This window comes from Piliocolobus tephrosceles, chromosome 14 (assembly GCF_002776525.5).
Source record: "Piliocolobus tephrosceles isolate RC106 chromosome 14, ASM277652v3, whole genome shotgun sequence".
NCBI classification, from domain to species: Eukaryota; Metazoa; Chordata; class Mammalia; order Primates; family Cercopithecidae; genus Piliocolobus; species Piliocolobus tephrosceles.
In genome coordinates, this window is record NC_045447.1 from 94,704,912 (window position 1) to 94,728,951 (window position 24,040).

General features: G+C 35.0%; 1 pseudogene across 1 annotated transcript; it reads right to left on the reverse strand.

Annotated features, from left to right (window-relative positions):
- Nucleotides 1-4,944: 4,944 nt before the first annotated feature.
- LOC111543381 lies at nt 4,945-5,808 on the reverse strand (annotated as a pseudogene). Its single transcript, XR_002731848.3, has one exon. The product of XR_002731848.3 is annotated as a 60S ribosomal protein L6 pseudogene (transcript).
- Between the last annotated feature and the right edge of the window lie 18,232 nt (nt 5,809-24,040).

The following is a 24,040-nucleotide window of genomic DNA, read 5'->3' on the forward strand; positions in this document are numbered from 1 at the left end:
CAAGTAATTTCAAAATCACTATCGCAATAGTACTTTGGTTATAGGTTTAAAAAAAAAAAAAAAAGTACATAATCTGCAGTGTTTTATGAGGTTATTAATTTGAATTATGAAATTCTAATTGCCTAGGAGTTTGTCCATAAACCACCACTCTCCTCTAGTAGGATGGAAAAGAACACAAAGTATTCCCACCAGGAAGCTTGGAAGCTTGTCAGAACCTACAAATGTTTCTCAGACTTCATGGTTTCTTTTAGAGCTTTGGATATTTTGCAAAACCTCTGATCAAAAGGTAACCATGACCTCAGAGGTAGGGGGGTATGTGTGCATGTGTGTGTCTGCACGCACATGCATGTGTGTATTTAGCTTTCTCTTGGCATGGCTATGCACGCTGAAATGCTGGCACTGCAAGAGTCCGGACTACGTTAACTCCTCTAATGACTGAGGTGTTCTTATTTTATAATGACCACTAACTAAATGGAGATTATTTGATATGTGTTGGTGTGTGTGTGTGTGTGTATTTGTGTGTGTGAGTGTATATGTGTATTAGAAGCTTTTACTTTTTATGTGTGTAATTAAATACTCTCATTTTTTCCAGTCACATAATAATGCAAGTATCCCCATGTTTATTTCAGACCTTGGTAATTAATACATTAAGACCACAAATCTTGTTTTAAGATAGAATACTTTTCTATGAAGGATATCAGCTCAATTATTTATTCTATTTAGCTTTTTTCATTTTCAAAAAACAACATCTGTTTCCTTAAGTTTTCACGATATGGATAAAAAGCTCTTCATTCCACACATCTCATCATGCAATTGACCTACATGTACACAGAATCAGAAGATTAATGTTGAACTTATTCCCATAAAACACCATGAGGTCCAACTACAAGCCACACAAAATAAATGTTAGTTGAGTAACATTATAAAAGTAGTAGTGACAGTTTTAAAATGCCTGTACAAAGGAAACTTGTCCACAGCTAAAGCTAAAAAAAAAAAAAAAAAAACCTTCAAGAAACAAACCAAATGGAAAAAAAGAAAAGAAATAAGAAAACCACTTGAAATGAAACAATGTTATAAACTTCTTATGTAAACACCCTTATTTTCTGTAGTTTGTAACCAGAATCTAGTTCCTAGTGGAATCTTGAAGTACATTGTAAATACTAATTAACAAATCCATACTACCCTCCCTGGGTGGTTAAAAAGAAAAGCGTGTAGTGATCCAGGCCGTTCATGAAATTTAAAGATGAGTACTTGGACTGTAGGATCAGTCATAACAATGATGTGTTGTAAAGAAAAGTATCTTTATTCAGACCTTTGCACAAGTCAGTGGCTGTACTGGACGAATCACCAGCTTCTAGACATTGAGACCAATCATTCAGCCGCAGTGTTTCTTAATTGACTTTATTTGGTTTTGGTGTTGAAGTAGTTTTCCTCCAATGAGTAGGTGGCTCAGTGAGAATCCCAAAAGAAAACAGCTTCTAAAAGGGCTTTTGGTACTTAGAGGTTTTGGAAAAATGACAAGAAGAAGCATTTTCCTGGAGTAAATATTATTCCTTGGAACAAATCAAGGTATTGACTCTAACAACAACAAAAAAAGTTAACAAAAATTCTGTACAGCAGCAACTGGGATAACTTCTGAGAAATTACTTTCTAGTGACATTAAAACAGTAAATATTCAATCTGATTTATAGCTGTTTTTTCTTTTGACTGAAAATGTGCAATGTATGTGGCCTGAATACATGTTCTTGTCTCAAATATTCTACCACACACATTTCCACCAACTGTGAAGGCAAACACATTTTGACTAATGTTATTGCTTATGAAAATTTTCCTTATAACTTAAAATCCTAACTCTGTTTTCTTTTGAACATTCACATTTATAAATGGGCAATTGTTAAACCACTAGCTATTTCTCTTAGAGTTACCATAATAAGGTGATAAAGTAAGTGATCCAACCTTTCAGATACTATGAATTTTCTATTTTCTATTTGGGAATACCATGTAGTAAGAAAAGAATCCTTAAGAATGAGAAAATTTTAAGAGTGATTCTTAGATGCCAAGGTCTCTCCTTACCATTTCTCCAATAAGGTTGTTTCAAGTTGTCCGAAGTTGTCTTTCATACAAAAAAGCAACTTAGGTAAAACTTGTCTGATCTTGTATTTTTAAAACCATTGGCAACATGCATTCCTCATTTAGCTGGACTTGGGGATTCACCCAAATGGAATAGAAATACACTAGCCTATTCTCCTAGTGTTATAGATGTAATTTGGCTAGAACACTTCCTTAGAAGTAAGACATCATTCTCAAAAATCATTTTATATGGTATTTAGAACACTTTATATGGGACATAAGGTGTTTTATGAATAAGTCTCACGCCAGATGCGGAAGATGAATCCCAGAGGAGGTGAGCAAATCTCTGTCTCCGATTCAGGAGCAGAGTCCACGTCAAACTGTTTTCTATTCAAGCAGAGCCTCAAAGGGTTTTTCAAATCCCAGTGGCACCTATTAGCTGCCAGGAGTCTGTAAGGTGTGTGAATGTAAGTTTCTGGCCAACACTGGTACCTCCTATAGCCTGATGCTGCTAGGTTCCCTGATGGGAGCCTGCGATCAGGTTTGAGTACCCTGTAACAATGGCATTTAATGAGCCATTCACTCAAATAATACAAACTGTTATAAGGGAAAGAAGCATGGGAGGGTTAGGCTGTGTGAGACAACCTGGAATTTCAATTCTGACTGCGCTATATGTTGATTGTATGACTCTAGGGTGCTGCTAAATTTTTCTAAGTATCACACATTTCGAGTAAAATGATTGTGCTGGTCAATCTGCTATGTCTCAGATCCTAATTCACCTCACTACCTTCTGCTTTGTGTGACTGAAGCTGGGACTCTACAAACTACATTTCTTTGGTGCTAGCTGGCTTCTTGTTAGGTTATTCAGAAGAATGGAATGGGGAGGCCTTCCTTCTTCTCTTTTTCTTTCAGTTCTCTGTGACTCACCTGCCATGAGTCTTCCCATAGCAGGGGAACTGTTGGCCCTAATTTGTTGTTGTTGTTGTTTGTTTGTTTTTGAGACATAGTCTCCCTCTGTTGCCTAGGCTGGAGTGCAGTGATGCAATCTCAGCTCACTGCTACCTCTGCCTTCTGGGTCCTGGTTCAAGCAATTCTCCTGCCTCAGCCTCCTGAGTAGCTGGGATTACAGGTAACATGCCACCATGATCAGCTAATTTTTGTATGTTTAGTAGAGACAGGGTTTCACCATGTTGGCCAGGCTGGTCTTGAACTCCTGACCTTGTGATCCACCCACCTCAGCCTCCCAAAATGCAGGGATCACAGGCATGAGACACCATGACCAGCAGCCCCAGTTTTTACTGTCCTATTGGCACTCACAAAATGAGGCTCACAGTCTCATAGAGGTATCAGCAGCAGACAGGCAGTGACTCCTCCTAAGAAGCCTAAGTTCCAACTTCTTGGCACCCATTGATTGACATTCTACATTCTGATATTTTTAATTACTTTACTTTATTGCTCCAGTATTAGGGGTTGTAGTGACTTTCTTGATTACTTCCATCTTCCTTTTTCCTCATTCAGCAAACCAACACCTGTGTACCAAAAGCCTATACTAAATTCTTTCCATTGGATTACCCAGTGTGGTTTCCATTTCCCTGACTGGTTCCTGACAGATACAATATAAGATAGAACTACTTAGTTAATGTTTTATGTGGATTAAATGAGATACGGTATGTCAAATGCCTGTTACAAGGTTTGACATATAAAATAAATTATATATCTCATCCTCTTGTAACATTATCTCATCTTATTCAAAAGTTATCATCATACTCATATCATTATTCATGCCATATCCATTTTTATTTTATACTTGAACCTATCAAAACTCCTCTCTCCATTTGTAAAAGCTAATCTCATTGGCACAATTCCCCTCTGCCAATATATTAAGTTTCTGCAAGTTGTGGCCTTAGATATAAAGTCTTTGAATTGACAGAAGAACCTTGGCTTTCTAACCCTCAACTACTTTCAATAAGGTATGGAATCATAGAAGACATTTTTAACCACAAGCTCCCTGATGCACTTTTAAAAAATTATTATTATTTTAGTGTTTGTGAAATTGTACCACTAGAGTTATCTTTGCATATTGGAATAAAAAGCCTTATTGCTCAGTCTCAGTAGCCACATGACAGGACTATGATGTGTCATCAAAAGATCTTCCAGTTCTTCTCCTTAATCATCTATTTTCAGTAGGAATTAGTAAGCCATTTTTATCCATAATCAGCCCTTACTGTCTTTAATATCAAAGTGAATATTCTTTATTTTCTCATCCCCTTTTAATATTATCTGATATTATTCAAAAGTTATAATTATGCCCACATCATTATTCATGCAATATGCATTTTATTTCACACCTAAATCTACCAAAACTCAGTTGAGAAAACTTTCTCCAAGTTTATGAGAATATCTCTCATGAATGGGAATTCATGAGAGATACCTATTATAGCTTCTTGCAATATAGTAATTAATTGTTCTCAAACTAGAAATTTTGTCAGCTCACATAGTTAAAATACCCTAACTTTATTGCATAGAATATGTTTTTTATCATGACTCGTGACAACCTAGAGAACCTGACACAAATATTTACTGTCTGATTTGCCAATCTTTAATATTTTTATAATGGGATACATCATCTGAGACTTCCATTTTTTTCTGAAGGCAAGACTGAAATACCAAAATAAGTACATACATGATATATTTCTTGAAATTTATCAATGTAGATGGTTAAAATAAAAGTTTTAAGATCTTTTCTAATTACAGACTCAGTGAAGAGAACTAACCTTTGAAATAATGCTAGGGACAATAAGCCATACTTTTTCTTTTTTTTTTTTTTTTTTTTTTTTTTTTGTAGTTAGCTATTTAATGAGGTTCTTAAGACATTTAGAACACCAGTTTGTGAGGATAAATTCCATTCATCAGGGCAAAAACAGATCGCAGGTAGCCCTGGAGCTGAGGAACAGCTTTGATTTTTGGTAGAATTTGTGAGTCCACAGCTTTCTGATCAATCTCGCGCTGCTCTGTAATCTCGTATTTCTCTTTCTCTGTGTGGAAGATCTCACCTTCCTGGTGTCTGGGCTTCCGCAGCTGCTGCTTCTTGAAGTAAGCATCAGTAAGATGTTTTGGGATTTTGACATTGCTGATATCGATTTTGGTTGAGGTGGCAATGACAAATTTCTGGTGCGTTCTTCGTAGAGGAACTCGATTGAGGACCAGAGGTCCAGTCACAAGTAACAAGCCACTAGCCAGCTGCTTCAAGAAAACCACCCTCTTGCCCCTGTGGCGTCCAGTGAGGATGATCAGAATGGTCCCGGGGGTAATGCTGGCTCGCAGTTTTCTCACGTGCTGACTGAAGGGTTTTTTGGGTCAACAGCTTTCGAGGCACATCTTCAGTAGGATAATATCTAGGCATTTTGCGAAGTTTAACCACCCGGGTACCGCCGTTCTTGTCACCACCAACTGGTTTTGTAAGAGTTGCAAGAACCTTCTTCTTTTTCTTTTCAACCTTGGATTTAGTGGCTGAATACTTCCTCTTGTACATGGCCTTTCTGGAATACATGGCAGATCGGGAATACCTGCCAATTCCTCTGACAAGGACAGGGTTGCGGCTGCAATGGGGCTTCCCCTTCTTGGGCTTCTTAGCCTTGAGGTTACCCTTTTTCACCTTGCCACCAGCATGAGCCTTCTTGGCTTCGGGTTTCTTCTCTTTAGTATCTGGCTTCTCAACTTTTTCACCTGCCATCTTGCAAGATGGGAAAGCAAGCCATACTTTTTCTTTCTTCACCCTATAGCTAACTGCCCCTCCATAGATGTATTAAGACATGTGTAAAGAAGAAAGCACAATCCTAATGAAATACTAGATTTTTAAGTAGAAAAATAGAAATGTTTGATCTTGCATTGTTTTATTCATGAAATCAATAGTATGTGCAAGTTGAAAAATTCCCAATACTCTGGCACAGAAATTAAATTTGTGAAATGAGGAGTCAATCTCTTTGCTTTTCAATTCTCCATCATTATGATGATAAACTCAGTGGATGACATAAGTTATTGCCTTAGAACAACTAATAAATCCAGAAATGGCTACTCACTTTGAAATATGTGCAGATAACAATAACGACAGAGCAGGAATCACCTGATCCTGAAATGAACAAACTCAGCAGGAAAAAAAAAAAAAACTTAATCATCTCATGACTAATCCCTTGAGTTAATCAATTATTTAACAATATTATCTTTCCTATGCCAATGACCCCTCTATGTGTCTGAACAACTTGAAGGCGTAACAAGGATAAAGAAATCAATGAGAACATAAAGTCTACATTCAGTTTGACTTTCAGGACACCTGCAAAGTCATGAATGTGATAGAGATTTATGATAACTTCCTCATTGTCTCCCTCTATAGTATGCATGCATCATCCTTTACTCCTAATCCATAGGTAGGTAATAAAATTAGAGAGTTATGATGATAGGGACTTAAAAGTCAAGTGTTTCTTACAAGGCAGGGGATAAAATGAGATTGAAACTCTGATAATACTCTCTATTCATTTGAAAGGACACATTGTGCATCTTCTCAAAATGTGCCTGTAACTCTAGTACTATGCTTAGAATAAAATTTCCTAGCAATTTTTTACTTCTTTTCTCCAAAATAAGGAAACAAAGCTTTCAAAGAAAAATCCTCTCTTCTCATAATAATCATGATTCCAGTCAATAAAAACATATATGTGCAAACAAACCAATGAACCAGGAAAGGGTACTTGTATTTTCATTCTCACAAATATCTTCAAATGTGCTTCTAGAATCAACAAAATTTAAAGGGACAGGTGAAGAATAAACTTTGTTGGCTGAGACTTTAAAAAGTATGCACTAATGGTTTAGAGTAAAAAATATATATATATATCGATCAACTTAGATTTATTTAAAAACTGGAAAACGTAAGTTTGTAAAATTGTATGTGAAGATGTGGTAACATGAATGTCTTCTGAGCAGTAAACCACATTTGTAGGAAAGAAATGACTTGAAATTTCAAAATATTTGCATGCTGTTAGAAATTCATAACTCTCTAAATTTAAGTTAGTTTTAAAACTTGGCTTGTGTGAGTCTCCTAATTCTTTGAAAACTAAAAAAGAATGTAAAGCAAGTAAATTTCAGAGGTTTCTTTTCCCTTGGAACAAACTGATGGTTCTATAAATTGCTTTCTACTGATTTTACCACTCCTAATACTTAAACTAAATGCTAATCGTTCTGATATATTCTTGTTCATGTGCATTAGTTTTCTATTGCTGATGTAACACATTGTCACAAACTTAGTACATTCAAATAATGTAAATTTTTAATCTTTTGGTTCTAGAGGTCATAACTCTAATTGGTTCTATGAGACTAAAATCAAAGTGTCAGCAAGGCTGGGCTTCCTATGGAAGCTCTAGAGAATTATCTGTTTTCATGCCTTTTCCAGTTTGTAGGAACTGATTACCTTCCTTAGCTCATGGCCCCTGTTTCCTATAGCTTCAAATGAGACAACACCAGGTTGAGTCCTTCTTAGATCACATCAGTTTAAACCTCCTTCTAGTCATATTTCCTTCTGACTCTCCTACACATCCTTGCTTCTCTTCAAAGGACCTTTGTGATTAGAGTGGGCCCTTCTGAAAAATCCAAGGTAATCTCATCTCAAGGTGCTTAAGATAATCACATCTACATGATCTCCTTTTTCATGTCAGGTAACATATTCATAGGTTTCAGGGACTACACTTTGCTCTCCACTTTTGGAGAAATCCTTGGAAGATACTCATGTAATTTAGCATATGATGTAGAGGCACACAATACTCCTCACAGTCAGGACACTTGAGCATGTAATTATATCCCAAACATTTTAAAAATTATGTTTATGTTGTTTTACTTGGTAAACGAGATTTTTGCGTATGTGATTGAGATAGGAAGATTACCTAGGTGGGTAATTGCAAGAATATTTGTAAGAGAAAGAGGTAGGTATGAAATAGAGTCAGAGAAGGAGATGTGATGACAGAAGCAGAAGTCAGAGTGATGTGATTTCTGGCTTGGAAGCTGGAAGGAGGCTGTGAGCCATGGAATATGGGCAGGCTTTAGCAGATGGAAAGGCATGGAACTTGACTATGCCCTAGAGATAATTATTTAACTCTGCTACTGAGTCTAAAAGAGATCTTATCTATCATCCCTGTGACTGTGAAGAGAATAGATCCTCCATAGTCTCTCATACACAGGTTTTGTTTTCTCTTTCCCGTTAAGCAGTTTTCCTGTTGCTTACTTAAGTGTTTTTTTTTTTTTTTCTGGATAAAGGAGGAACTATTACATGTTATTTTGTAAATACATACCCTAAATATACATATGTGTGTACAAATACTGTGTCATTACATACATTCTGATGATTTCTAATTTGTTGATTGTATCACACACTGTGGTTTAGTGTCAAGCATCCAATCATTTGACTGGTCTTTCATAACGTTCTTCTCAGTGTATACATTCACCAACTTGTCATACTTCTTGAATTATATTTGTTTCCTTCAGTAGTCAACATGTTTCTAATTTATCTTAAGAATCCCTTCCAGCCATTTTAACCTCAAATGAAAAAGTATAATCATTACCTCATTTTCTTCTGCAAACAGATACGCAGCACCATTTTTTCCTCCATATTTCTAGAATTCTCCCAGAGTTGCAGTTCATGATCACATAAGTTGTATTTTGCACAGCTCCAGGGGCACTGTTTACCTCAGAGTCATCATATAATAGATGGGCATATTACTGATTGCTGCAATTTGAAGGTGGTAACTACGTACCTGAAGAACGGTCAACCGTTTCTATATTGCACGAAGGTGGCATTCTGACCAGTGAGGGCTACTTAAACTTTGATATCAAAAACTTACAATTTGATAAGAATGACCAAATTTTTGCCCTTAGATCTGATGGAATAACAAGGACCAAGTTTACTTTTCTGAAGTAAATAACTAGACATGGACTAACTATATTTATCAATTAGTTTCAGGCATTGAACAACAGAACAGAACAGTGAAAGAAAAACAAGGCCAGCTACATGGTCACTACAGTTTTCTGCATAGTTAAAATTTCTGAATCACAGGCACAGAAAGGAGCCCAAATAAAACTTCAAAGACTTTCCGAGTGGAGGATATAGAAACCAGAGACTGGAGAGACAGTGGGTGCATGGCAGAGCTCCAGAAAGGAGGAAGGTATGAAGAGAAAAAGCTCCTGAAATATGCTTGGGGTACCCTTTGCATTTTTGCAGAGAACTAATCAGTGCATGCATAGAGTTCAAGTCCATGAGACTGGCAGAGGATAACTAGGAATATGCAACCTGAACGATACGCAGAGTTGAAACAAAGAGGAAAGATATATGCATTCTGGCTACTGAGAGTCCCTGGTGATGGCTCATGGGGCCATGCCTTAGTAGTCAAGCTAAAGTACACCAGGAATGAAGGCTATCGTATGCCAACCATAATAACGCTTAAAAGGAGGCCCTAAAAGATCAAAGTGATCCACAAGTCACTCAAACTGCTTGCGAGAGGAAAGTACAGCACTTTTTAAAGGAAAAAAACAGCAATACAACTGCTCACATTCCCAGCATTAAAAAAAAATTACTAGACATGCCAAGATGCATGAAAATGGGAAGCATAATCAGGAGTAAAGTAGACAATAGAAACAAAATCAGAACTGTGAAGGCTCTTGAAACTAGAAGATAAAAATGTTATTAGAGTTCATAAAACTATGTTTAACTATTTTAAAAGTGAGTATCATAAACTATTTAGTGGTAAAGGCAACAGCAAAGTGCAAAAGAGTCTCCATAGTATACTATGCTTCATGTAGAAAACGATAGGATTTAAGGAAATATGCATGTATCATCTTCTGTGCAAAAAAAAACACAGGGAAATAAAATCCAGAAACAAGGGATTGTTTACTTACAGAGGGCAGGTGTGAATGGGATGGAAAGAATGGGATAACAGAAACCTCATACCACAAAAGAGGGAAGAATGGCACTTTGCCGAGCGTTTTTCAAACTCTAATTCTTAGAGCTATAATAATATTTCACATGCCTTCAAACAGATAAGTAATTAAAATTTACCAGGATGTGGGGGAATGGAATACAAACAGTAACAAATGAACTCAACTCTTTTACAAATGATAGTTACAACCACACAGTTAGAATTGGGGCAGAAAAGAGCTAAACAAAGTAACTTAAAAAAAAAAAAAAGCAACAGTTTTTGACTGCATCCTTAAGGCTAAAGACAAGAAGAACTATGCACAAATATTTTACTGTAGTTTACAAATGTGTTTTCACAAGGGTCTGAGTTTGCAAATATAAAATTACTTTATGTGTATGCTAGGACTGAACAAAATGTAAATATACTGTGGATAATGAGAGCCAGGTTTTCTACCATCAGAGCACGGAGTTACAAATAAGGGAAAGAGAAAGGCTATAATGCATCCTGTAGTGTTGGATTGGAATCAAAAGTATTATATGAAATCATTGTTTTTAGTATACGTACAGATGGATAATTGTAGAAATAAAGATAGATGTGTATAAATGTGTGAGTATACATACATACATTTTCTAGCTCTTCTAACAAAAGGGCCTAGAAACACCACCATCTCAGTAACAATGAGAACACCATTCTCCAATTAAAAGAATCACGACTCCATGGAGACATTTTTGACATCAGGGTTGGGCAGGGAAAATATAAGATTAGTTTGAAATATTTTGTCATGCCATAAAGTAAGGAAATGCTCACAAAACAATGGGAAAATGTGAAAAGGAAACAGAATCCAATTTGAGTAAACTTTCATAGCCAAATTTGAGAAAATTTGGGCAATAAAATAAATAACAATAGTGATAGATTACAATCTACAGAAGAAAAAATTCAATTAATGCAGGCCAGGCATGGTGGCTCATGCTTGTAATCCCAGCACTTTGGGAGGCCGAGGCGGGTGGATCACCAGAGTTTGGGAGTTCGAGACCAGCTTAATCAACATGGAGCAATCCCATCTCTACCAAAAAAAAAAAAAAAAAAAATTAGTTGGGTGTGGTGGTGCATGCCTGAAATCCCAGCTACTCAGGAGGCTGAGGCAGGAGAATCGCTTGAACCCAGGAGGTGGAGGTTGCGGTGAGCTGACATTGCACCATTGCACTCCAGCCTGGGCAACAAGACCAAAACTCCGTCTCAAAAAAAAAAAAAAAAAAAAAAAAAAGAATTTAAAGGGACCCTTCCTATCTTATTTTATGAACCCAGTATTGCCCTGATTCCAAATCGAGACAAGGGCATTATAAGAAATACAACTTCTATGTTTAGTCCTCATAAACAGGCTCAAAAGTCCCTAAAACAAAATAACAAATTGAATGTAGCAGTACACAGAACACATAATAAACCATGAGGAAATGAAATTTCTTTTTTTTAACTTTTTTTTTTTTTATAAATTTAAGTTCTAGGGTCCATGTGCATAACGTGCAGGTTTGTTACATATGTATACTTGTGCCATGTTGGTGTGCTGCACCCATCAACTCGTCAGCACCCATCAATTCATCATTTATATCAGGTATAACTCCCAATGCAATCCTTTCCCCCTCCCCCCTCCCCATGATAGGCCCCCGTGTGTGATGTTCCCCTTCCCGAGTCCAGTTGATCTCATTGTTCAGTTCCCACCTATGAGTGAGAACATGCGGTGTTTGGTTTTCTGTTCTTGTGATAGTTGAGCAAATGAAATTTCTAAGAAGATTGCAAGGTTAATTTATTATTTGAAAAATCAATTAATTAATCAATTTTATTCATCTGGGCCATTACATGAGCAAAACTCAGCAAACTGTGCACTTAAAATAGGAGTATTTATTTTAGGTAAATTGTAGTTCAATACAATTGATTTTTTAAAAAAGCGTTTCCCAAAGTGATCAAAGTGGAGGGCAGAGAACAGTAAACATCAGTGCTTATGTTATAGTTGCTTCTAACACCTTAGCGATAGAAGTGAGAAGAAGGTACTTGACAAAGAAAAGGTGTAAAGCATTCCAAATGTATTCTCTTTCCAAAGGACACTCATGAATCCAGTGGAAAGCCAACAAGCTGCTAAATAAGTCACAAGCATGTTCTCATGCAGTTTTGCAATTAACTAAATAGGACATTCAACCAATAAAATTTGTTTTACATAGTTCCTCCTCTAATAGGATGAATTTGTGGATTACGAGATATGGCTGATACAATTTGTTTTCTCTATTTGCTTCTGTTATTTTTCTCCAAGTTTCAGTTGCAATACATTAGGAAAAATATAATTGGGCTATAAAACGAACAAACAAATTACCTATGAAATTATCACTCAGATATACAGATTGTTACTTCCTATTGGCCTTACTTATGAATATAAATAAGCAAAAATATATGAACATAAGCATGTTTATTGCATAATTATATAAATGTGTGTATCATGTTATATATAACAATAAAGTCATGCTTGTAAACAGTTTCAATTCATGCTTCTAAAAACCATCACTCAGTGTAGTCATTATCATATGTTAATAAATAATCTCTTAAAATATGCTTCTAGTAGTTGCACAATATCCCATCATAAAGATTGTCATTCCCTTTTTAAGCCATACTTTTGGGTATATAAGTTATATCTGAGATTTTCCTTCTACATATATACTATTATTATACATCTATTAGAAGTTGACTTTTTGTCAACACGTATAATTGTTTTCTCACAACAGAGTACAAGAGTTGGTTGTAACTTTATTTCCTCCCAACTTTTATTTTAGGTTCAGGGGGTACATGTGCAGATTTGTTACATGGGTAAAATGTGTGTCAATGGGGTTTGGTGTACAGACTATGTAGTCATCCAGGTAGTGAGCATAGTATCTAATTCGGAGTTTTTTGATCCTCACTCTCCCCGACCCTCCACCCACAGTAGACCTTGTGTCTATTTTTCCTTTCTTTGTGTCCTTGTGGATTCAATGTTTAATCCCTACTTATAAGTGAGAACGTGCAGTGTTTACTTGGTTTTCTCTTCCTGCGTTAACTTACTTAGAATAATGGTCTCCAGCTCCATTCATGTTGCTGCAAAAGACATTATTTCATCGTATTTTATAGCTATGTAGTATTCCATGGTGTATGTGCGCTGCATTTCTTTAAATCCAATCTACTGTTAACAGGCATCTAGGTTGATTCCATGTCTTTGCTATTGTGAATAGTGCTATAATGAACATATGTGTGCATGTGTCTATGACAGAATGATTTATATTCCTTTGGGTATATACCCAGTAATGGGATTGCTGGGTTGAATGGTAGTTCCATTTTAAGTTATTTGAGAAATCTCCAAACTGCTTTGCACAGTGGCTGAACTAATTTACATTCCTGATGAAACCGGAGAGTTCCCTGACAGGGGATGTGCAGGATGTGAAACAGGAGTGTGGCTTCTCTGTTTGGTCATCACGTATGGTGTTAAATCCCTTACTGGGTGGGGGGGTGGGGCATGCAGACAGGCAGGTGCAAAAGCCAGGGTAAATGGCCATGGTAGTCTTTAGCGGTGGGTGCCTTGACTCCCACAGCCCAAGTGGGTGTGTGTTACAGTGCACTCTTTTAGCTTTGCCATCCACAGACAGCTTAAGTGTTAACCCGCTCAGTGCCCTCTTGGTACCCAGGTCCTTGTCCAGCATCAGAAAGAATCAAGTTGCACACAGATTTGAGGATGGTGAATGTGGGGGTTTTATCGAATGGTGGAGGTGGCCCCCAGCAGGATGGATGGGGAGCTGGAAAGGGGATGGAATGGGAAGATGATCTTCCCCTGGAGCTTTGCTGTCCAGAAGCTGATCTCCTCTCCAACCACTGCCAGCCAAACTCCTCTTGGCATTCAGATGCTCCTTCTCTTCTTTCTACCACATCATTCTGCCATTCTTATGCTCTTCTGTTCATCTCCTCATCTCCTTGTCTGCTTCTGGAGCCCGGGGTCTGGGGTTTATATGGGTACAGGATAGGGGGGCGTGGTGGGCTGAAAGGCAACTTTTGGGTGCAAAAGCAGAAATGCCTGTTCCCATTTAGGGCCATGGGTTTCCAGGCTTGAGGGCAGGGACATTGCCAGGGAACCACCCTCTTCTACCCAGTATTTCCCTGTCTTCTGTCTGCATCACCACCAGCAGTATATAAGCATTCCTTTTTCTCCAGAAGCTCACCACCATCTGTTATGTTTTGACTTTTTAATAATAGCCATTCTGATCAGTGTGGTATGGCATCTCATGGTTCTGATTTGCATTTTTCTAATGATTAGTGATGCTGAGAGTTTTTTCATATGCTTGTTTGCCACATGTACATCTTCTTTTGAAAAGTGTCTGTTCATGTTCTTTGCCCATTTTTAATGGGTTTGTTTTTTGCTTGTTGATTTAAGTTCCTTATAGATGACGAATATTAGACCTTTGTCAGATGTGTAATTTGAAAATATTTTCTCCTATTCTGTAGGTTGTTTACTCTGTTGACAGTTTCTTTTGCTCTGCTGAAGCTCTTTAGTTTAATTAGGTCCTGTTTGTCGATTCTGGTTACAATTGCTTTTGGAATCTTCATCATGAAATCTTTGCCAGCATTCATGTCCAGAACGATATTTCCTAGGTTTTCTTCTAGGGTTTTTTATAGTTTTGGGTCTCACATTTAAGTCCTTCATCCATCTCGAGTTGATTTTTGTATATGGTGAAACGAAGGGGTCCAGATTTAATCTTCTGCATATGGCTAATCAGTTATCCCAGCACAATTTATTGATTAGGAAGTCTTTTCCTAATAACATTTTGTTATTGTCAACTTTGTCGAAGATCAGATAGTTGTAGGTGTGTGGCTGTATTTCTGGATTCTCTAACCTGTTCCATTGGTCCATGTGTCTGCTTTTGTACCAGTGCCATGCTGTTTTGGTTACTATAGCCTTGTAATACATTTTAAAGTTGGGTAGTGTAATGCCTCCAGCTTGCTTCTTTTTGCTTAGAATTGCTTTGACTGTTCAGGCCTTTTTATGGTTTCATATGAATTTTAAAATTTTTTTCTAATTCAGTGAAAAGTGTCATTGGTAGTTTGATAGGGATAACATTGAATCTGTAAATTGCTTTGGGCAGTATGACCATTTTAAGACTATTGATTCGTCGAATCCATGAGTATGGAATGTTTGTGTTGTCTCTGATTTCTGTCAGCAGTGTTTCTTTAGAAGTTTTTATTGTATTGACTGTCACATCACATTGACAACTGATTTCCGAAATATTGTACCTAACCACACTTCAAACAATTGTTAATAAACGTGATTATCTCATTGCAGGAATAGTGTTTGCAAACAAAAAGATTCTGCTGGTCTTGGGTGCCATCATCCCGACATTTTCTGTTTCATTTCACCCTCAGTGGCACAAAGGGCATCACTCAAAATTCATTTCTAAAAAGAGGAGTGAAATAATATTTTTTATAAATTGCAAATGAACATGTGGGTGGATAAAGGTGAACATTTGTTTCTATGCTTATAGGTTATTTGTATCTCTTTATATATTTTTAATAATCTTTACTCACATTTTTCTTAAGGATATTAGTTTCACCACCCAAATGGTTAAAACTCCATAGATTAATAAAATTAATAATTCCACCAATAGAGCTTTATAAAGAACTTTTCCCAATTTGTCATTTTAATGTTTAATCTTTTTGCTCTTTGGACACTATTTACAACCAATCTATCACAGGAGTTATGTCTTCTTTTCTGCCCAGGAAAGTGTGCAGAAACAATGTACCAGTCCTAGGATACGCCTGTCATTTTTGTTTCTTCTGTATCTTTCTGCTAACACTGTGTGAACAAATGAAGTAAAATTGATGCTCCAAATTCATTTCAAATTAAATGAAACATCTTAAACAATTAAGAAGAAGTAGTGAAGGGAAAATGGGAAAATCATCAGAAAGGAGAATATTGCTGGAGAAGATGAAAAGGGAGAAGAAACTGACAAAAAGTAAAGAAAACCCATAATATTGTCATCATTTGGGAGACATGATTAAGTCTGAAAATATGCAAGGGAGCTGGAACTTAATTTGGAGTTGGATGTTTATAATGATAAGGAAATAATCGGATCCACTTCAATCTGTTTAGTATTGTGTAGTATCTTTCTGGTATCTTCAATGCCTGTTGTTTAACATTTCAGTAATGAGAGCTTGAGAATTACAGTGCTACCACTGCTATTTGTTAATGAACCTTTAAATTGGCCATTACGGTTATAGCCTGTTTATGTTGGCTTGGCTATGTTGGCTCTTTTATTGAAATAGACAACATGATTAATTTACTTGAGTCCTCTAACATGTTTGTGTTGAATCCATTTTAAATGACTGTCAGAAATAATGCCAGATTTTAGACGTGACAGAACATTCCTACAAAAATCTCCAACAAGGAATGCCACTTCTCAAAGAGCAAAAGAGGGAGAAGTGGTCGGAAGAGGATGAAAGAGGAGCACGTTCATGTCAATCGCATAGATACGAGAAGAAAGAAATCAGATTACAAGAAAATTGTAGAAGTGTTGAGCCTAGTTACCAATACAGATTGCCTGCCCCATTATGTCAATCTTTGGTGGTGTTATGGATTAATGATTTTTTGAGAAATATATTTTATTATCTTCTGTCCACTAAAATGTCATAGAATACTAACCATTGTATGAAACCAACTTTTCCGGTTTTTTTCATATAAAATGTTCATGGTGCATAGCAACAACCAGACACATCCCAGACTTCAGCAGTGAAAAGCAAACACTTCAGCTGGAGAAAACATAAAACAAAGACACATTTTCCATGCCTCACAGATTTTAAGTTTAACATGCTTTTAGGTAATTTTAATTTTCAAAAAAATTCTGTCAGGTTAGCCATTGATTTTTGTCTTAGGAATTGCCTTTTAAATAAGATGGTGAAGCAAAGGTGGTGTTGACTTAGTTTACAAAGAGACTTAATAAAATGTCACATTTTGCTGGTGATTTTGCCGTTATTCCGAATGTTTGCTTTCAAAGATAAAACAGAAAACGGCCTTTGGCAAAGAGCTCAAAATAAAAAGAATTTTATTTCAATTCTTGAAATTCTATATGAAAGAGATATCGTTTTATCTTCTGATATCCAGCATAAAGAATCGAGAAACAAAATTTTTGAAGATTAATTTTTAGTTTTCTATGCATATCTTCACATGCTTGTGTTGAATTATTTTATAGTTCAGCCTCTTTGAAGCTGAATTAGTTTGGGAGTTAAATATTGAAGTTCAGAGTAGATAAGAAGATGCATCAACGATTCCACATAATACAAGGACACAAAATGTTAACAAAGTTATTGCATGACAAAGAAATTATGATGCTATGGATGTTGTCCAGTCACTTTCAACTACCTAATAATAAGGTGGCTTGAACAAAAGAAAGTTGGAGACAAAGTAACAGTCATACCTGCTTAGACATTGTGAAGTAAATTCATTTGTAAGGCAAATGAATTTGATGGTGTAAATAAAAGTTAAAATATTTGTGTACCACTGATTAACAAATGGTGGATTCTTATATATTTATAAGCTCTCTACACACATACACACACACACACACACACACACACACACACTAGGACATATAAATATCTCTCAATGTGTAGAAAATTTTTTTGGGGGGCACGAAAATGAAATCATTTCTGAAAAGGTTTTCTGGAAATGTATGCCTCCTGCTTCCCTTCCTTCTGCATGTTAAGTGCCAAGAAACAAAAAATATTTCAGAGTTCAGCTCTCAGTATTTCTGTACAAGATTTTTATTTTTAAACAATTACACAAGAGATTCATGTTCATTATAGAAGAATTAGAAAATGCAAATAGGTGGAAAATACAAATTTTACATTGCATATACTCCCCAAACACAAAAATATTTTCTCTTAATGTATTGATACATATCTTGTATATGTATAGACATGTATATGTTTATGTATATGTATTTCACTCATTCAGTAAGTGTCTACTAGGATTCAAAGGACACACCAGAGAAGGAAACCGACAAAATTTCCTGCCCCTATAAAGCTTAGCTGGTCAAGCCAAACAAAAGTAAAACAAAAACAATATACAGTATGTTAGAGAGTAATAAGTGCTAAGGAGTAAAATAAGGCTGGTAAGGGAGATAGGAAATGCTGGAGATTCTGTTTTAAATAGAGTTGCCAGAGAATGTTTCATTGGTGTGAGAGTTGAGCAAACCCCTAAAGGAAGCAAGGGAGCAAAGCTATAGGGATGTCTGCTGGAAGGGTTTTCTAGGCAGAAGGAACAGCTATGTCAAAGGCCCCATGATGACAGCATGCCCAGTGAGTTGGAGTTGCAGAAAGAAAAAAGAAGCCAATATCAAAATGCATTTATTTATTCTTTCTATAATACCTTATTTGACCCATGAATTATTTGAAATGGTTTGTTTAATTTCCAAATGTTTGGAGTTTTCCTAGACATTTGATTGTTACTGATTTCTAATTTCATTTCATTATTGGTACAGAGCATAGCAAACAAAAACAATGTTGCCTTAGTTTAAAAGAAGTTTAGTATGTGATATCCTTGTTGGTATTGTTTCAATTAAAAAAAAAAAATTATTGACTTATTTTATGGCCCAGAACATGATCTATCTTAGTGGATATATTATGTACACTTGAAAGACAATATTTTTGTTTGCTGTTGGATAGAGTATTCTATCAGTGTCAGTTGGAAAAAGGTGGTTAATAGTGTTGTTCAAATTATACCATTACTAATTTTTCTTGGCAGAGCTAGGGGGGTCTCTCTGTGTTGCCTAGGCTGGTCTTGAACTCCTGGCCTCAAGCGATCCTCCCACCACATCCTTCCAAAGAGCTGGGAGGATTACAGGCATGAGCCACCACAACCAGCCCTTTACTGACTTTTAAAATTTAGTTTTTCTATTGTTTCTGAAAGAGGAGAAAATCTTTCCATATTAAAATCTCTCGTAATTTTGTGTCTATCTCTTTCTTGGTTTAATTCTGTCAGCTTTTGGTCTATTTTGAACTCCTATTCATAAACACATACAGAATTATGTTATGTCTTCCCACTGGGAGAACTTTTATTATTTTCAAAACTTTCTTTATCTTTGGTAATAGTCTTTGTCTTGAAGTTTGCTTTATGTGTTATTAATATAGCCAATGAAACCTTCTTTTGCTTAGCATTTGCAGGACATAAATTTCTTATTTTCATTTACTTTCAATTTATTTATTTGTGTCTTTAAGTTTAAAGTACATCTCTCATTAACAACATACAATTCCCATGCTTTGTCTTAGAATCTCTGCATTTTTGTGAGTGTTTTTTCTTTAAGTACATCTCAGACAGCACATGGTTGGGTCCTGTGTCTACCTTTTGTCCAGAGTTTTTTAATTGGGTGTTTATGTTCTTTATATTTAATGTAATCATCGATATGGTTCGATTTAGATCTCCCGTTTTATTGTATGTTTTCCATCTATCCCTTTTACTATTTTTTCTCTTCCTCCATTCCTCTTTTCCTCTCTTTTTTTGGTTTATTTGAATATTTTTCACATTTTATTTTATTTTATCTTTTATCTCATTAGCTATTTACATTCAAATTTTATTTTATTTTATCTTTTATCTCATTATCTGTTTACACTCTAGGGATTACAGTACACATATTTACCTTTTATAGTCAATGTAAAGTAAATATTGCACCACTTTACATAAATTGTAGAAGCAGTGCAAGTATATAGGCCGTATTACCAAGGGCCCACTACTTATGTTAAAGTGTTTATATATATTGTATGTACTCAGGTTACAAATACAATCATATAGGTTATAATTTTTGCTTAAAACAGATAGGTTTACATATATAATTGGAAAAAAAGAGAGCATTTTGTATTCATCTGGATACTTACCATTTTAAACATTCTTCATTTCTTCCTAAGGATACAATTTGTATCTACTACCATTTTTCTTCAGCCTCAATAAACTGATTTAGTTTCTTTAGCATTTCTTAAGATGCCAGTCTGCTGTTAATTTTTATTCATGTATTTAGAATTATCATAGCTTCTTGATGAGTTGACCTAGTTTTTATTATAAATGCCTCTCTTTGTCCCTGAAATGTTTCCTTGTTCTGAAGTCCACTTTGTCTGATTTAATAGGACCATTCCAGGATTCTTTCAAGTAGAGTTTTCAGGGTACAACTTTTTCCATTCTTCAATTTTTAAATTATGTCTTTATACTTAAAGTTGGTTTCCTGTAGACAACATACATATGTAGGTCATAGTTTCCATCCAATCTGACAATCTTTACTTTTATTGGAGTGTTTGGAACAGTGCTATCCAATAAAAATGTGTATCACAAATATAAGTCACGTGTAATTTTAAAAAACTTTAGTAGATACACAAAAATCAAGTGAAAAATTACTTTAATATATAATTTTATTTATCCACACATATTCAGAATATTATCATTTAAGCATGTTATTAATGGAAAAAAAATATCAATGAGATATGTAACAATATTTTAATGTATACTAAATCTTTGAAATTCAGTGAGTGTTTTACACTTATATCATATTTCCGTTTGGCCTGGCCACAAATTATACACCTAATAACCAAATGTGACTTTAGTATCAGATAGCACATTGTATCCAATGTGGATATCAATGATATGGAGGTTAATTCTTTCATCTTGCTCTATATTTCATAGTTGTTCCACATATTCTCTATTTTTCCCCCAATATTCCAATTAGTGAGCTTAGAAAATTAATTTAATGATTATATTGTGCCTCTGCTGTTATCTATAACACATGTTTTATTTTCAGTGATTACTCTATGGTTTATCATATACATGCTTAGCTTGTTAGAGTCTATGTTAAGATATAATTATCACTTACATAGAGTGTTATAACCTTATGGGAGTGTATCTTCATTTCCACTTTTCCTTTTTGTGCTATTGTTTGTCATATATTCTACTAATGCTATACAGCTCACCATGCATTGCTATTATTTTTGCTTTAAACAGAAAATTCTCCTCTACAGAAGTTTTTTAAAGTAAAAAAAAGTGTCTTTTTGTATATTCACCATTCCCTGCACTCTTATCCCTTTTGCAGATTGAACTATATATTTGGTATTAATTAATTTTTGTCTGAAATTTTCCCTTTAGCATTCCTTTCAGTGCAGGTCTTCTTAAATTTTCTCCAATTTTGTTGGTCTAAAAGTCTTTATTTTGCCTTCTGTTTTGAAAGACATTGTCATGGGTGTAGCATTCTTTTTTTTTAGTATCTTAAAATATTATTCCAATGTCTTCCGACTTTCATAGTTTCTGACAACAGGTCTCCTGTAATTTTGCTTCATGTTTCTCCCTTCGGCATGTGTGTCCTTTTGTCTCTTGTTTCTTTTAGGATTTATTCCTTATCACTGATTTTTCAGTGATTTTATTACTGAAATTATTCCATTGGTATTGCTTTCTATATCATTTTTATGTTTGTTTTTTCAGATTTATTGAACTTTTATGTCTATGATGTTCATCACATTTGTAATTTTTTTTTGCCACTATAATTGTATAACTTTTTTCCTGCCTTGTTCACTTCCTTCTCTTCTGGAACTCTTATTACAAATCTGATAGCATGCTTAATAATGTCATTACATATTTTTTCCTCTTGCCTGTAAGTTCAATGAGTTTTCCTACTCTAGTGCCTAGTTTGCTTTTAATCCCTCTCAATGTATATTTTTTCATTCCGTATATGGAATTTTTATCTCCAGACATTCAATTTGAATTTTGTTTACAAATTCATTATGATCTTTCTGTTTAAGACCTCATTATACTCACGTTTTGTTTTATGCCCTTTCCCATATTTCTATATTAATCACACCTATTTTTAAGTTCACAGACTATCTTTTAGAGCTGCTTGAGGTTTATAGAAAAAAATAGGCAGAAAGTACAAAGTTCCTATATACCCTCTCCCCCAAGATTTTAACAGTTTCCCCTATTCTTAACAGTGTGGTGTTAGATTAGATCCATGTGGTTAACTTGTTATAATTGATGAACCCATATTGACATATTATTATAAACTAAAGTTTATAGTTTAAATTTGAGTTCCCTCTTGTACTGTTTTCTGGTTTTTGACAAATGTATTATGACATGTATACACCATTACTGTTTCATACAACAGTTACAATGTCTTTAAAAATCCTCTTTGCTCCACTCATTCATCCCTCCCTCCCTCCTTGAATCCCTGGTAAGCACTGCTCTTTCTACTTTGTCTTTAGTTTTGCTTTTTCCAGAACGTGATATAGATTGAATTATCCAATATGTTGCCTTCAATTGGCTTCTTTCACTTACAAATATGTATTTAGGGACCTTCATGTATTTTTGTGGCTTGATAGCTTTTTTTTAATTGCTGAATAATGTCCCATTTTAAGTGTATACCACAGTTTGTTTATCTGTCCACCTATTGGTTGCTCCCAAATTTTTGCAATAAGAAAGCTATTTTAAACATTTATCTTCAGTATACTGTGTGAAAATCAATTTTGAATTTAATCAGGTAAATACCTAGGGCCACAGTTGCTAGATCAAATGGTAGCACTATCTTTAGGATTCTAAGAAACAACCAAACTGTCTTCCAAATAAAAATGAAGATACAACTCATCAAAATTTGTGAGATGTAGCAATAGCACTGTTTCAAGAGAAATTTACAGAAGTGAAGACATATACTAGAAAACAAGGAAAATCTCAAATCAATAATCCTAGCATTTACCTGAGAAAACTTTACAAAAGGAGAAAATTAAATACAAAGTGAAAAAAAGTAATAATACTGCTTGCTGCATCTGTCACTTACCTACAGAATGATAAACAGTCTCCAACTATCATAGTAGGTTTGCACATTTCTCTTTGTAGTTTTATCATTTTTTTCCATGCATATTTAGACGGTCCATTATTAGGCACATACACATTAAAGATTTTATGTATTCTTGGAGAATGGACCACTTGGTCATTATGTAATGGCCTTTTTTATCACGGATAATTTCCCTTATTCTGATATCATCTTTGTATGAAATTAGTATAGCAACTCCAGCTTTTTTATCATTCGTTTTGGCATAATACATCTATCTCCATTCCATTACCTTTAATCTATTTATGTTTTTACATTTAAAGTGCTTTCTTGTAGAAAACATGTAGTGTTCTTTAATTCACTCTGATAATACTTGTTTTTAATTATTGTATTAACCATTTATAATAAAGTGATTACTAATATGGTTGATTTAATATCTACCATACTTATAACTATTTTCTATTCACTCCTCCTGTTTTTCTTTTTCTTTCTCTCTTTCTTTCTTTTATCTTTTTGTCCTTTCTCTAGTTTTAATTGAGCATTTTACATGATTTCATTTCCTTTCCTCTCTTAGCACATCAATTATATTGCTTTTCTAAAAAATAATGTAGCACTTTTCCTAGATTTTGCAATATACACTTAGAACTAAATACATTTTCAAATAACTCTATATCACTTCATGTGTAGTACACAAATCATATAACAATACATTCCTTTTTTTCTCCCTTCTTTATAATATGGACCTAATTTCACTTACCCTTAACCAATAATCACCATATATATTGTTGCTATTAGTATTTGGCACAAAGTATTATCTGTTAGATACACTAAGAATAAGAAAAAAATGTATTTTATTTTATTTTTATTTATTCTCTAGTGTCTTTCTGTTTCTTTCTCTCCCTCCCTTCCTTCCTCCCTTCCTTCCCCCCTTCCTTCCCGTAGTTCTGTTTCCAACCTTATTATTTTCATTTTCCCTAAAAATAAATTTTCCAACCTATATTATTCTTACCTATATTATCTTCACTCACTCTGAAAAACTTACTTTAATATTTCTTGCAAGGCCAGTCTACTAGTAGCAAACATCCACAGTTTTTGTTTGTTGGGTGTTCACATTATGTACATGTTAGCTCTCCTGTAGTTGTCCCACAGTTCTTTTGATATTCTGCTCCA